Source organism: Rhinoderma darwinii, assembly GCF_050947455.1.
Source record: "Rhinoderma darwinii isolate aRhiDar2 chromosome 2 unlocalized genomic scaffold, aRhiDar2.hap1 SUPER_2_unloc_8, whole genome shotgun sequence".
Lineage (NCBI taxonomy): Eukaryota > Metazoa > Chordata > Amphibia > Anura > Rhinodermatidae > Rhinoderma > Rhinoderma darwinii.
The window spans coordinates 394254-408620 of NW_027461732.1; the positions used below are offsets into that span (position 1 = coordinate 394254).

Sequence of the window (14367 nt, forward strand, 5' to 3'; positions counted from 1 at the left end):
TTTGGGGGGTTTCCACTGTTTTGGCACCACAAGACCTCTTCAAACTGGACATGGTGCCTAATAAAAAGGAGGCCTCATAATCCTCTAGGTGGTTCTTTGCTTCGGAGGCCGGTGCTTCAGTCCATTACCACACTAGGACCACATCTGTGATATTTCTCAAAACTGGAGAATCTGGGCAATAGGTATTGAGTAATGTTTCTCGGGGTAAAACCTTCTGTTTTACAGAAAAGAAAAAGGAATAAAAACAATTATCTTACAAAAAAACTGAAATATGTAAATTTCACCTCTACTTTGCTTTAAATTCTTGTGAAACACCTAAAAGGTTAATAAACTTTCTGAATGCTGTTTTGAATATTTTGAGGGGCCTAGTTTCTAAAATGGGGTGTTTTATAGGGGTTTCTAATATATAGGCCCCCCCAAAGCCACTTCAGAACTAAACTGGTAACTTAAAAAAAAAAAAAAAGAGGCTTTTTCTTATACCACACCCCAATGTACTGTATGGCCGTGTCCAGGATGCGTTATGAGGCAATACTTCGCTTCTTACATTATACTGATAATGAGCAGCGCCCACCCCGAGATGACCCCAGTTTTGACCGTTTGTATAAACGGAGACCCCTATTAGACCATTTTAGTGCCCGGTTTTCCAAAGCATACACCCCCGAGAATTGTATTTCTATTGATGAGTCCCTGGTCCATTTTAAAGGGAGGCTTCAATTCCACCAGTACCTGCCGTGTAAGAGGGCAAGGTATGGCGTGAAGATGTATAAGTTGTGCGAGAGTGCATCAGGGTATACTTACAAGGACAGCAGTATTCAGCCCTTAGAATGCCCCCCCTTACTGGGAGTTAACGCAAAAATTGGGTGGGATTTGGTGCACCCACTGCTGGACCAGGTTTACCACCTCTAACTGGATAATTTTTATACCAGCGTCCTACTCTTCAAGTGCCTCGCTTCCAGAAGTACTGTGGCATGCGGCACTGCTAGAAGAAATCGGAGAGGCCTCCTGTGAAGGATTTGCCTGACACAGCTTCTGTGTCAATGCCCGTGGTTAATAAGCCTGCATCTGTGTCTAGGTCTGCTAGAGTGACTCGATCTGCTACCACTCAGGCTGGTAGGCTGAGGAGTGGGAGAGCCTATCGCAGCCTGGCCAGACGGTTCTAGCTCCCGCCCTTGGTCTACTTATAACTTCATTTGATGCTTGTCCTTTGCCTGTGATTCTCTTGTTTCCTGGCTCTGCTGTTTCTGCTGTTACCATTGACCTCTGCTTCATATTGACCCTGGCTTGACTGACTATTCTCCTGCTCTGCATTTGTTAACACGTACACTCCTGGTTTGACTCGGCTCATCCACTACTCTGTTGCTCACGGTTTTGCCGTGGACAACTGCCCCACTTCCCTTTGCTTTTGTGTACCCTTGTCTTGTTTGTCTGTCGTGCACATATTGAGCATATGGACCGTCGCCCATTTGTACACCGTCGCCTAGGACGGGCTGTGAAAGTAGGCAGGGTCTGAGTGGCGGATAGATTAGGGCTCACCTGTCTGTCTCCCTATCCTGACATTACACCTCCCTAAGACACTGCTTGGGCAAACAAGAAGGGGTGGAAGCAGGGCACATTCTAGCAGCAACATATTGTGTGTTAAGTACAAGGACAAGAGAGATGTCGTTGTATTGACAACAATACATGGCCATACCAGTGCCCATGTACCTGTACGAGGTACCAGTACAGAGAACCCCAAACCAGACTGCATCCTGGACTACAATAGGTGCATGGGAGGGGTGGACTTGTCAGATCAAGTCCTGAAGCCCTACAGCGCCATGCGGTGTGGTATAAGAAGCTGGCCGTGCACATCATTCAGATTGCATTGTTTAATGCGTACCTACTACATCGATGTAAAGGCCAGATGGGAACTTTCCTGGAATTTCAAGAGGTGGTTATCAAGAACCTAATCTTTAGGGACCATGAAGGGGGGCACCAAGTACTTCTGGAAGCAAGGCAACACACATCGTACCAGGGCAATACTTTCCAGGAGGAGTTCCCCAAACTGGCAAGAAGGGAAAAAGTCAAAAGAAGTGCAAAGTATGCTATAAGAGGGGGATAGGGTAAGACACAATATATCAATATGACACGTGTCCCGAAAAACCAGGGCTCTGTATGAAAGTGTTTTAAAATGTATCATACATCCCTTGATTTTCAATCTACCCCAGTTTTACTTACCATGATGCACTCCGCACAGCTTATCCCCCTCATCTTTACACTCTGGGCCCTGCTGTCTGCCCAGGCAGCTGTTAACATCCACATGTAGGGTATTGCTGTACCCGTGAGAACCCACATTACTGTTTATGGGATGTATGTCTCCGGTGGCGCATGCTGGGCACAATATATCGGACACTGAAATGGCATATATGTATAGAAAATTGCAAATCTCACTCTGCACTATCTGCTGCGCATTATCTTTTAAACAATACCTGTGGGGTCAAAATGCTCACTACACCTCTAGATGAATGCCTTAAGGGGTGTAGTTTTTAAAACGGGGTCACTTCTCGGGGGTTTCAACTGTACTGGTACCTCAGGGGCTTCTGCATACATGACTTAGTACCAGAAAATCCCCAGTAGGCCAAATGGTGGTCCTTTCCTTCTTAGCCCTCCCATGGGCCCAGTTTATCACACATTTTTTTTAATTCACAGCCCATTTCAAATAAATTCTGAGAATAAACTGTGGGGTCTAAATGGTCACAACACCCATAAATGAATTCCTTGAGGGGTTTAGTTTCCAAAATGGGGTCACTTCTGGTGGGTTTCCATTGCTTTGATACCTCTGGGGCTCTGCAAATTCGACATGGCACCCGAAAACCAATCCAGCAAAATCTGGACTCCAAAGAACACATAGCGCTTCTTTCCTTCTGAGACCTCCCATGGGCCCAAACGGCAGTTTATCACCACAAATGGGATATTACCGCACTCAGGACAAATTGGGCAACAAAATGGGGCATTTTCCATGCGAAAATAAGAAATTTTGATCAAAAATGACATCTTATTGGAAAACATTTCATCTTTTTAATTTCACAGCCCAATTCAAAGACGCTCTGTGAAAAAACTGTGGGGTCAAAATGGTAACAACAACCATAAATGAATTCCTTGAGGGGTGCAGTTTCCAAAATGGGGTCACTTTTGAGGGATTCCTACTTTTTTGGCACCTAAACACCTCTTCAAACCTGGCATGCTGCCTAAAATATATTCTAATAAAAATGAGGCCCCAAAATGCACTAGGTGCTTCTTTGCTTCTGGGGCTTGTGTTTTAGTCCAAGAGCACACTAGAGCCACATGTGGGACATTTCTAAAAACGGCAGAATCTGTAAAATACATATTTAGTAGTGTTTCTCTGGTAAAACCTGTGTTACAGAAAAAAATAGAATAAAATTAAATTCAGCAAGAAAAATGAAATTTGCAAATTTCACCTCCACTTTGCTTTAATTCCTGTGAAATGCCTAAAGGGTTAAAAAAAACTTTCTAAATGCTGTTTTGAATACTTTGAGGGGTCTAGTTTTTAAAACGGGAAGTTTTGTGGGTGTTTCTAATACATAGGTGCCTCAAAGCCACTTCAGAACTGAACAGGTACCTTAAAAAATAGGCTTTTGAAATTTTCTTAAAAATATGAGAAATTGCTGTTTATGTTCAAAAAATCATGCCAATCTAAAGTAGAATTATGGGAAATGTGAACTAGTAAATATTTTGGTTGGTATAACCATCTGTTTTACAAGCAGATGCATTTTTTACTTTAGAAAAATTCTATTTTTTCTACATTTTCTCTAAATTTTGCAATTTTTCATTAATAAACACTGAACATATCAACAACATTTTACAGCTAACATAAAGCCCAATGTCTCACGAGAAAACATTCTCAGAATCGCTTGGATAGGTTTAAGCATTTCGACATTATTACCACATAAAGTTAAATATGTCAGATTTGAAAAATGGGCTCTGAGCCCTAAGTCCCGAACTAGGCTGCGTCCTTAAGTGGTTAAGCAACTATCAAATATATCAATGTTTTACATCTCCTAGCACTCTTTGTCCTAAAGTATATAATCCAGTACATATGGCGGCACGTTCCATACACTCTGTATTGTGTAAGTTGCAGCCGCGCACATAACAATTACCAGTCACACTTATGGATTGATGTTAATGATTTATTTAAGGTTTTTGTGGATCAAAATATATAATGGTAAAGATGACGGTAATACAAGATCCAGCAAAAACTACGGAATATGTCACAGTATATACTGTAGTATCAGTTAGGGGTGGAAAATCTGGATTCGACAGACACAAGAAGAGATGACATATTGTCCTGTTCTGAACCTGGTCTTCTGGGTGATATTGATGCCCTGGTGACCACATTGATGTCTCTTCAGTGACAGATGTTGTAGAAATGTTAAGTCTCGCCATTGGAATTCTTGTAAGATGGCGGATTCTGCCCTTGGTTGTTATTGGTGTTGATGTTCTGTTGATATCTGCTGACTTGTTCTGGGGGGAGAAGCACACAACCCTATTAAATATTGATCATTCAGGCTGCTTGATAAATATAGAGAGGGGACACATCCAGAGGAACTTACCTTTCTATCAGCATTGATGGTGGCTCCTCCGGTGACAGGGAGCGCTATTCTCGCCAGATGTACTGCGGAATTGATGTTTATGCTGCAAGACAAATATTTGCTATTAATGTTCTATAATGTGTGTTTCTTAGCAGACACAAAATCTAGAAGACTTTTTAAGGTGATTTGAGGTAAATAAATTTCTTAATTGATCCTTGGCGTCACACTACAAACCTTGAAGATGGTTGATGCAAGCAGTGGGTCTGACCTAGAGCTGTGCTCGGTATTGGTTCAGAGTGCACAAGACCTATAGGAGGTGCACGAATAGGGTCCCAACCCAATCGTATGTAGAGAAGTATTCGGCACACAGACAAATATGATTCAAAACTTCTTTTGTTTTATTTGTATTGTATTCAAATGCCATGGGCGGAGTGCAACGTTTCGGTCCTAGAAGACCTTCGTCAGGCACTGGAACCCTGTTGGCGTGGATGTATCCTGCTGATGAGCACTGCTGTTCATATCGCGGCTTACCGCGCCAAAAACTAGCGGTAAGCCGCGATATGAACAGCAGTGCTCATCAGCAGGATACATCCACGCCAACAGGGTTCCAGTGCCTGACGAAGGTCTTCTAGGACCGAAACGTTGCACTCCGCCCATGGCATTTGAATACAATACAAATAAAACGAAAGAAGTTTTGAATCATATTTGTCTGTGTGCCGAATACTAGAGCTGTGCTCTTCAGCATGTTACCGGAACTTTCTAATATTCCGATGTTTTATGCCCCGGAGATTGTAACTGTTCCTTAGGAGTCCTGCAAGATGCCAAGTAATGTCTTCCATCAATAGCAATGTTTCTTGTATCCATCATTTTTGCTTAGAAGCTAATGCATCATAAAATCCAGTTGTTCCATCCATTCAGATGACCGGTTCCTTTAGGAAACTCATTGTACTATACTACATACATGCTTACAGTTGGGGAAGTTGTTCCCCAAAGCCCACAACCTTCATTCAGAAATGAAAACGTGTCTAAATACAAGGAGTTGGAATTTTAAGATTGAAAATACTTATTTACACTTTAGTTAAATTAGTTGATAAAATAAATTACAGATACAGAGGAAAACCTAAGAGATGGAAGAACATTTTCACCGCAAACATAATAGACAACTACAAAGCTCTTACCTGTAAGGACATGAACAGATGCAGCTACTTTTTTTGTCCTTTCCTCCTAATGCCCGTTACATAGATTTTACGATCAAAGCGTCCACCAGCCAAGGGGATGCTGGAATGAGAAATATATTTATGTAAGACATATAATAATGTTAGCAGGTAACCACACTTTGCTTAGTTTCACATCCTATAATCCTCCAGTACTGTCACCAAGGTGTACAGCCACCTGCCCCAAAGTGTGAGCTCTGGCTATAAGGACCATGTAGTAATGACGGCTACTGAAAGTATCATACCAACAACATGGAGGAAAACATGACTTACTCATCTGAACCGGGCCTGATCTTTACTTCAAAGATGCCAAAAACAGGTCGGTGGTCTGAGGTCTTCAAAACAGGGCAAGAGTCGTATCTCAGGACTCGCACATCTCCCTCACATTGGCTTTTAAACAACACCCTGTCCTGTAGAGGTCATGAAAATAACAAATATCATTAGTGAAATCATATTATAATAGATTATTAAACTGCAAAACAACATAGACCTAAATGTTGGGCCTACTTTATTTATATTGCAGAATATTGAGACTTTATTGCATTTTAGGTTTGACTTGGTCACACAGATTTCATTAAATAAGTATCCTTGACCCATACTGGGCAACGACATATTACACTGGGAAACTGTGATGACAAACTCACTACATAAAAGTAAAATTAACTGAAAGCTTTGTTCATAAGAAATTACTCTTCCAGCTATAAAAATAACAATTCATTACATTGGGGGAGGGGATTCATTATATAATGGGTGCTCTGGCCCATGGATTCTATTGTCTCTCAAGCTCTGTAGACCTGGAAATAAGATATCTTACCGTATATGATGGAATTCTCTGCTTTGCTGATGTATCATAGGTGTCTGTGCCAATGTCAAACTTATATGTAGGAAGGAAATCAATGGTGTGCTCCTTGAACCCTAGAAATATGGACCCTTAAGTTGAAAGAAAAAAAAGTAGTCAGTATTAAAAAAAAAAAGGAGCAATTGATAATTTTAGCACTATATAAGAATTTGGGGAACATATCAACCATCATGTCAGTGATTTGTATTAATCTGTGGAAGTGGTTGTGGTATTAAAGGGGTTTTCCAACTTCTAACAACTAATGACATACTCACCAGATAGGTCATCAGTACATGATCTGTGGTGGTCCGACACCCGGACCCTGCACTAATCAGCTGGTCCGGTGCCTTTGAGCACCGGACGTACATGCCGGATGCAGTTGGCGCCGGCCACGGAATTGCAGCCGAGCTGCAGTACTGCAACTCTGCTCCTATTCAAGTGAATAGGAGGCAGACCTGCAGTTATGCATCATGGCAGCTATGCTATGTAAGGAGCCAACTGCTACCGGCTCCGTACATAGCATTGTGTGGCATAACATCCGGTGCCCGCAGGCCACTGGAGCAGCTTAACGGTGCAGCGTCCAGGTGTCGGACCCGCACCGATGATATACTGATGACCTATCCGGTGGATAGGTGATCAGTTGTCAGAAGGTGGAGAACCCCTTTAATGAAGGTTGAGGAGTGATAGAGATCTGTCTACTAGTAAATATACCATTGTTCTTGGCTTCATTCAGATGGTCGTGTTTGAGGAGACTGGACATATCTTTTCCTTCGATCTTCTGCAGAAGAGATTCCACATTTTTTCTGTCCTCTTTAAGTTGAAAATTGAGGTCTCCAAACCAAAACACCCGATCAAAGCGGCTGGTGACGTCCACTGTAGAATAAAAATAAATAAAAAAATTATAGCACATGACTGCATTAGACTCAACGGAGACAAATAGAGAGATAAAAGGATCCATAGGTTCAACCACATAAGTAATACTCACAGGCATTGGAGTTGATTCTTTCCGGAATAATTTGAGGCAGACGGAGACCCTCAGTAATGGTTTTATAGTCCTGGATCCTCTTGTTGACTGCCCCAACTGCCAACAAAAAAATACATATTAGCAGTGGCGGATGATCATATGGGCGGCCCCAATCGCATATTATTTTCAAAAAAACACATTGCAGCGCGCCACCGCCGCTAATGGAGAGGAGGGGTGGGTGTGAGGGATTATACGGCCGCACCGTCCGCCCTGCTGCCTCTCAGAGGGGGAGGCGGCGCAACTGAAACCAGCCGCCGCCACCCCCTCCTGCACTAATTCTACCTGCGTGTATCTGTATTACTGGCCACTCACAACATAGAATGAGATTGATAGATTAGAAAAAGTTTGATCAAACTGGAACAAACCTTTTATTTTTACCAAAACATAAGTACAGATCTCTTGATATCATCCCATATATTTCAGTTAATTATCAAATAGCAGCAATTTTATACAAAGTAAAACTGTACATGGTCATATATTAATATTGTAAATACTTACATCTCAGATGTGAATTAATAAAAAGGAAAGATGTTCCAAAGACGGTGAAGGCAACACCCAAGGCTCCTTTAGTTTTCACATGGTGGAATAGCCTGGTTGTTACATGGGTGTGCTCTACCTCTGTATAAGAAATTAAACACAAAAAGACGGGTCAGTGGTTAAGAGTACTACATGCAACAATGGAATAGCAATTATTTCCAATTAAACTATGGAAATATTACTAGAACATAATTTCATACTTTGTAACTGTGGTGTGAACTTTTAGATCTCCAATACTCAGAAGTCAAGAATCTGAGAGCCAAGCTCTTAGGCATCTAAGTCTAATAACTAAATAAGATGTTCCAGCTAATGACTACATTCAACACTTCTTATGTAGACGTAGGAATGTGAATCTTACCTGAGCAGAACCAGATTAGTTCCCGTCGAACAAAGATGGTGAGATACAGGACTCCGAGCCCGGAGGAGTGGTATAATACATAGTGTGGTCCAAGGGTCTCCTGTAATTTTATCTCCCATTCCCGTCTACAAGAAGACACAATTTCAGATTTACATATTAATAAATGACACAAGATTAAGATACTCAACTCATCTGTATCAACACTCCATATAATAATAACCTCTGGGGATACATTTTGAAAATTAAGGAGTGATAATACAATAAGTAGAGCATTGAGAGAGAATTTGTATCAGCCGCCCTGCTGTCCATCTGCAGTCATAGGCTGGTGTAAGACAACCTGAGAAGACTTACCTGTTTGGACATCCTTCCTGAACGCCAATAACATAAATGTCTTTCGTATCATCTGATGGTAACAGCAGATCCTCCACATTTTGCGGGTAATCCTGTTCAAAATATACAAACATTAATATTGTATACAAAGAGCGCCAACTCAACTGACATAGGGTAGAATATAACCTGTCTATGTGATATTCAACTACAAACTAAAGAGACATGGTTACTGGCCCATTTCATCCAACTTGAGCTCGGGCACACTGATGGGTCACAATAAATATTGTACATTACTTCTCACCTTTCCCTCCATATTCCAGGTGGCAACATATAGTCTCAACCGTCTATCTGGGAAATAGCGATCCAGTTCTCTAGCGCCGATCACAGCGCTGCTGCCAAAGTTTCTGTGAAGATATGGGGAGAATTAAAGATCTAGTGACTGTTATACCACAGCTCTGGATATCTGAGCAATGTATGAGAATTATTAGTTACATACCTTTTACGGATATTTTTGGAGCGCAGGCGGGTCAGCAGGCTGAATGCGCTCTTCTTGGTGTTCTTTGATGTAATGTCACAATATTTGCTGTGACTAAGATCGCTGGATTTTTCATCTGCCATATCTTTGATGACAGAAAACTTCTGGAGCGAGATGTTAGGCTCCTCCATAGTTGGTATGTCTCCCATCAGATTTCCTTCATCAGGAATTTGGGAGACGTGATATTTCTTAGATTTTTTCCAAAAGGGCATGGTTGTTTAATGCCCGGGTGCAAAACTGCACCAATGTCCTTGGTAGAAAACCAGGAGACAGTCAAGATAGAATTTGACTAATCGCCTCTAGTTCTCCGAAAATAGGACAAATCGCTAACCGTATAAGCAACACAGTAAGTAACACAGTGTCAATCCAACAGCAAGACCTAGAAAGACCAGAAAACTATAAGGGAGTCGTTACTTGTGATGAAACTAGCTGGAAAAATTAGTTATTAAATAGGGTATTCCTATAACAGAATATTGTCAATCATAAGTGTCAGAGGATCACATGACTTGGGGTCTTGGACCTGGGAGCCCCTGTTGATAACATTGTATTAGGTTTGGAAGCTGAAACAATGTATTGGTTGTTAAATTGACCATATGGCATTTTAAAGGGTTGAATTTTTTTTAATATTAATTGATAACCAGAATTTAGAACCTAAGTAATTGGAGTTAGTAATAAATACTTTTTATTGTTATCTTTTTTATTGTTATTATTATTATTATTATTATTATTATTATTATTATATACATAATTATTCATTTCAATTGTTAATAAGGACGCGTTTCCAGGGGATTAGCACTATCCTTCTACAATTTAGTCTGACGAATGCTATTAGGCTGTTTATTCCTGGACTTACTAATATTTTATTACTAAAAAAAATAAAAAATAAAAAAAAAGCAATACTCCTTATAATCATTTATTTATGTACATGATTCAAACATCAAATAGTTTAAATCTTGTAATAAAACCAATACTACCATAGACGCAGTAAGAAACACGGCTATCTAGACTCATCTCAAGACATCACAATAGCGGCACCTGATGTAGGTTGGTTGCATAGCCATACCAGCTAATATTCAGGATTGACCTGATATATAAATAGTATAGTCTACAGACAGAAAACCTAAAATTCATAAATATGAATTCCCTTATAAACATTTATTATGAGAATTACTGGTGTTATAAACTGGAGGGTGTGATAATAAGTTCCCAGAGATTCACATTCTTTGCTTTGTGGTTGCTTTATGAATCTACCAGCAGAATACAGACACCAATTTCTGTCTGCAATCTGCATTCTGTCTATGGAGCAGATGTGACAGGCCACAATATTGCTATTTAAGCAATTTCCTAGTGTATAAGTATGCCAAATAAAAAACACAAATAACACGACAAACACTAGAATTACATGTAAGAATCCAATATTCATAAAGAGACTGATAGATGAGACTGTTCTAGAGACGTAGCAATGATAAAGTACTTACCGTACCGATCACATCCACCTGATAAATGACAGCCCTCTGGCCAGCACTATACTTTATACCTAAGCTCGGTGACATCACAATAGATATACACTCGGTACACTACAGTATATGGCCAAAAGTATATGGACACCAATGGTTGAGACACTGATGTTGGGCAAAAAGGTCTGGCTCGCAATTGCCTTTCCAATTCACTCCAAAGGTTTTGTTGGGATTGAGGTCCGGGTTCTGTGCAGATACGCAAGTTCCTCCACATCGAACTTGTCAAACCATGTCTTTAGGGAGCCTCTTTGTGCACAGGGGCACAGTCATACTAGGACAGGAAAGGGTCTTACCCAAACTATTACCACAAAGTTGGAAGCATACAATTGTTTAAATAGTCTTATTAACCCCTACTGGAAAAATGGGGATTTAATCCAACCCCTTACAAACAATCCAGACCATTATACAAACTTCACTCCATTTTATAATAGGCACTATACAGTCCAGTAGGTAGCATTCTCCGGGCAGGCACAAAACGCAAATTCGTCCATTAGATGGCCAGATAGTGAACCGTGATTTATTACTCAACAGAACATGTTTCCCCTGCTCCAAAATTCAACGGCGACGTGTTTTACACCCATCCAGCTGATTCTTGGCTCAATAATTAGGAGAGGTGTCCAAATACTATTGGCCATATAGTGTAGGTGGATTACCTAACTACACTCGTTATAACTTACAGATCTTAATATGGCATTTTCAATGGCTTTTACATGTTTTTTTTATATTACTTGATCAAAATTCTGAATGTTATTACATTGTGTTAATGTGTTAATTTATGGAATTATTTTTAGGGAATTTACACTAATATAAGGACTTACTACATAACAGTGCCCTAATATCACCATCCTGTAATTTCTCCTTTACAATCGAGAGACAAAAAAAGTTCTCAGGGCTGCAGGGAACCAAAATGATGTGCTGTTACCCTGCAAATCTATTATCGGCTGAATGTAGGCTGCCATTTCTTACAGCCTGTGTTCTTTCTATGATATTTAAGCAATTCAATTGTATAATGAAACAAAAAAAGATATTACAACCTCTAATAAACCATATCTTGAAGACATGGATTCAATGTTCCTAATATAATGGATCGATCAGAGTCAGGTACAGATAGAGAAATGATAGAGAACTTACCGGTCACATCCAACTGAGTGACAGCTCTGTGACCAGCATCATTGCATATACCCAAGCTCTATGACATCACAATAGATGCTTTTATGACCTCACCCATAATTTGCATATTTCAATTATAGATTTACCATCATTAATAGTAGTGACATCACAATAGATATACCCGGCGTGAGCTGCTTTTATGACCACACACATAATTTGCATATTTCAGTATGGCTTTAACAATATTTTTAATGTTTGATTGTTATTTATATTTTGAATGTAGTTTCTATATTCATAATGTTTCCGTGGACAGACTCTTACCCAGTACTGCCAAGAAAGGAGATCAGGGATAGAATTAAAACCCATAATAAATTGTAAAAGTCGGAGATATGGTTCAGTCTTGGTGCATGGAACTTGTAATGTTCATCTCTCACAGTTGGTTTAGTGTGTGTCTAGTTATTACAATCTGGACGGATCTGCAGCTGCTGAACATCTGATAGATAATAATTTCTGTCTGTGTGACATTGAGGAAACAATTAATATTATATTAAAATACATAATCTTTGTAATAAATATGACTAAAAACCTGAAGACCCTCATAAGGTGCTGGGGCTCTGCACCAGTAAGAACATCCTACATGCTGCATCTCCTGTGCTCAGCTCTCGAGGGAATAAAGAGGTGGTAAGAATTGATCTATTCATCCTGAGAGGAGACGGTCAGACCTGATGTGAACGTATTCAGCATAAATAGCTCAGAGATAACTGCACATAATCTCTGCCAGTTGCTCTCCTGTTCTAAAAAGTAGATCTGTGGCACCAGAAGGCGGATAACTTCGGGAACCAACTAAGTTGGAATAGTATATAGATCATAGGCCTCCCAAGAGGGGGTAGAAGACCAACACCCAGATGTATTCATGAAAAATGGCTGCATGATATTTTTATGGATACCACATTCTCTGCAGCATTTGAAGTCAAGAGGACCAAAGAATTCCTGCCTGGTCCCTTAATCCGGGTCACTCCTAAAACCATTGCTGGCCCATTAGGTAAACTGTAAAGACAGGGAGCGACATCAAGAAATGCTTAAGTGATTTACAAATGTCTCATGTCCTCATCATCCAATGGTTGCCAGTGAACCTCATATAACTACAGTATGTATGAAACCCATTAATACCTGAGAAATCCACAGCATGTAGAAGGTTCAATGTGTTTCTTTTATTAGTCATTAATTAAGTGAATAATTTGTCATAATAATGTTTATCGGGCATAAATGTTTCTATATTTCTCAAGTTAGTGGTGTTATATGTGATCCCAGAAATGCACCAATTATCTTTCTAAGCCAAGCTCCGTTTTTCTGATAGAGAGTTCATTCCCTGCTTCCCTTTACACAGCTTTATTGAAATAATAAAATTCTGGGTGCCTGCAGGTACAACTAGGGCAGCTTTCTGTATATGGATTTACTGCATGTTGCATTGCACTAAGTGGAAGTTATATAAATTTATATACAGCAAACAGTACACAGAGACAGCTGCAGAAAGCAGGAATTTTATTATTCAAAGGGGTTATCTGGGTTTTTAAAACTGATGGCCTGTACTTAGGATAGGCTGTCAATATTAGAGCGGGGTGGGTTCGACTCTTGTCACCCTCGCCGATCAGCTATTTGAAGGGTCTGCAAGGGTCTTACTATGCACCGCACACCACTCCCCTCAAGACTAGTGGGAGTGGCTATTATTATTTAAAGCACCTGCTCGCCCTTTCATCAGCATTTCTGGCCTGGCTGTGTCCATTTGCAAGTATGGCCTTTTTCGGTGTTTCTGTATATGTCCCTGTGTTTTTATCGGTTCTGTTTGTACCCTTGTATGAGAGCTGCAGCCTCTTCATTGTTTTCATGGTTTACCTTCTCATTCGTATTAGCACGTGCTGTTACATTTTTAGTGGCTGTGCACGGTATTGCACCCCTGTCCCATTAAAATTAAGGGGTCTTGTTAGTAATTGAATTATAAAAGCTGTAAGGTTTGGAATCTTAATTTATATAGGAGTCCTGTTTAAATTCTGAATTTATATAGGGGTCTGGTCTGGGGTATGAATTAATTCTTGTTACTTAAAATGCTGGGAATTGCTGCAGAAGCAATCGGCCAAAATAGTCTGGGCAGCAGACTCTGCATTTATTATGGCAAGTCGTCATAACAATCTTGGCTGGAAAGGGAAGAAAAGGAAAGAGAACGTCTACAATCAGCGAAGACGTCACCTGTGAGTCACTGGATTTAATGAGGACATGTCAATCCTCCAAACATGTCTATTTTAGCAAATGTTTGTATGCTT

General features: G+C 40.2%; 1 long non-coding RNA gene across 1 annotated transcript; it reads right to left on the reverse strand.

The window, feature by feature from the left end:
* Positions 1-4170: 4170 nt before the first annotated feature.
* Positions 4171-4683, reverse strand: LOC142682165 (uncharacterized). The gene is made up of 2 exons (XR_012853945.1): positions 4608-4683; positions 4171-4518 (listed from the first exon to the last, which is right to left on the reverse strand). It is a non-coding gene; the product is annotated as an uncharacterized LOC142682165 (long non-coding RNA).
* Between the last annotated feature and the right edge of the window lie 9684 nt (positions 4684-14367).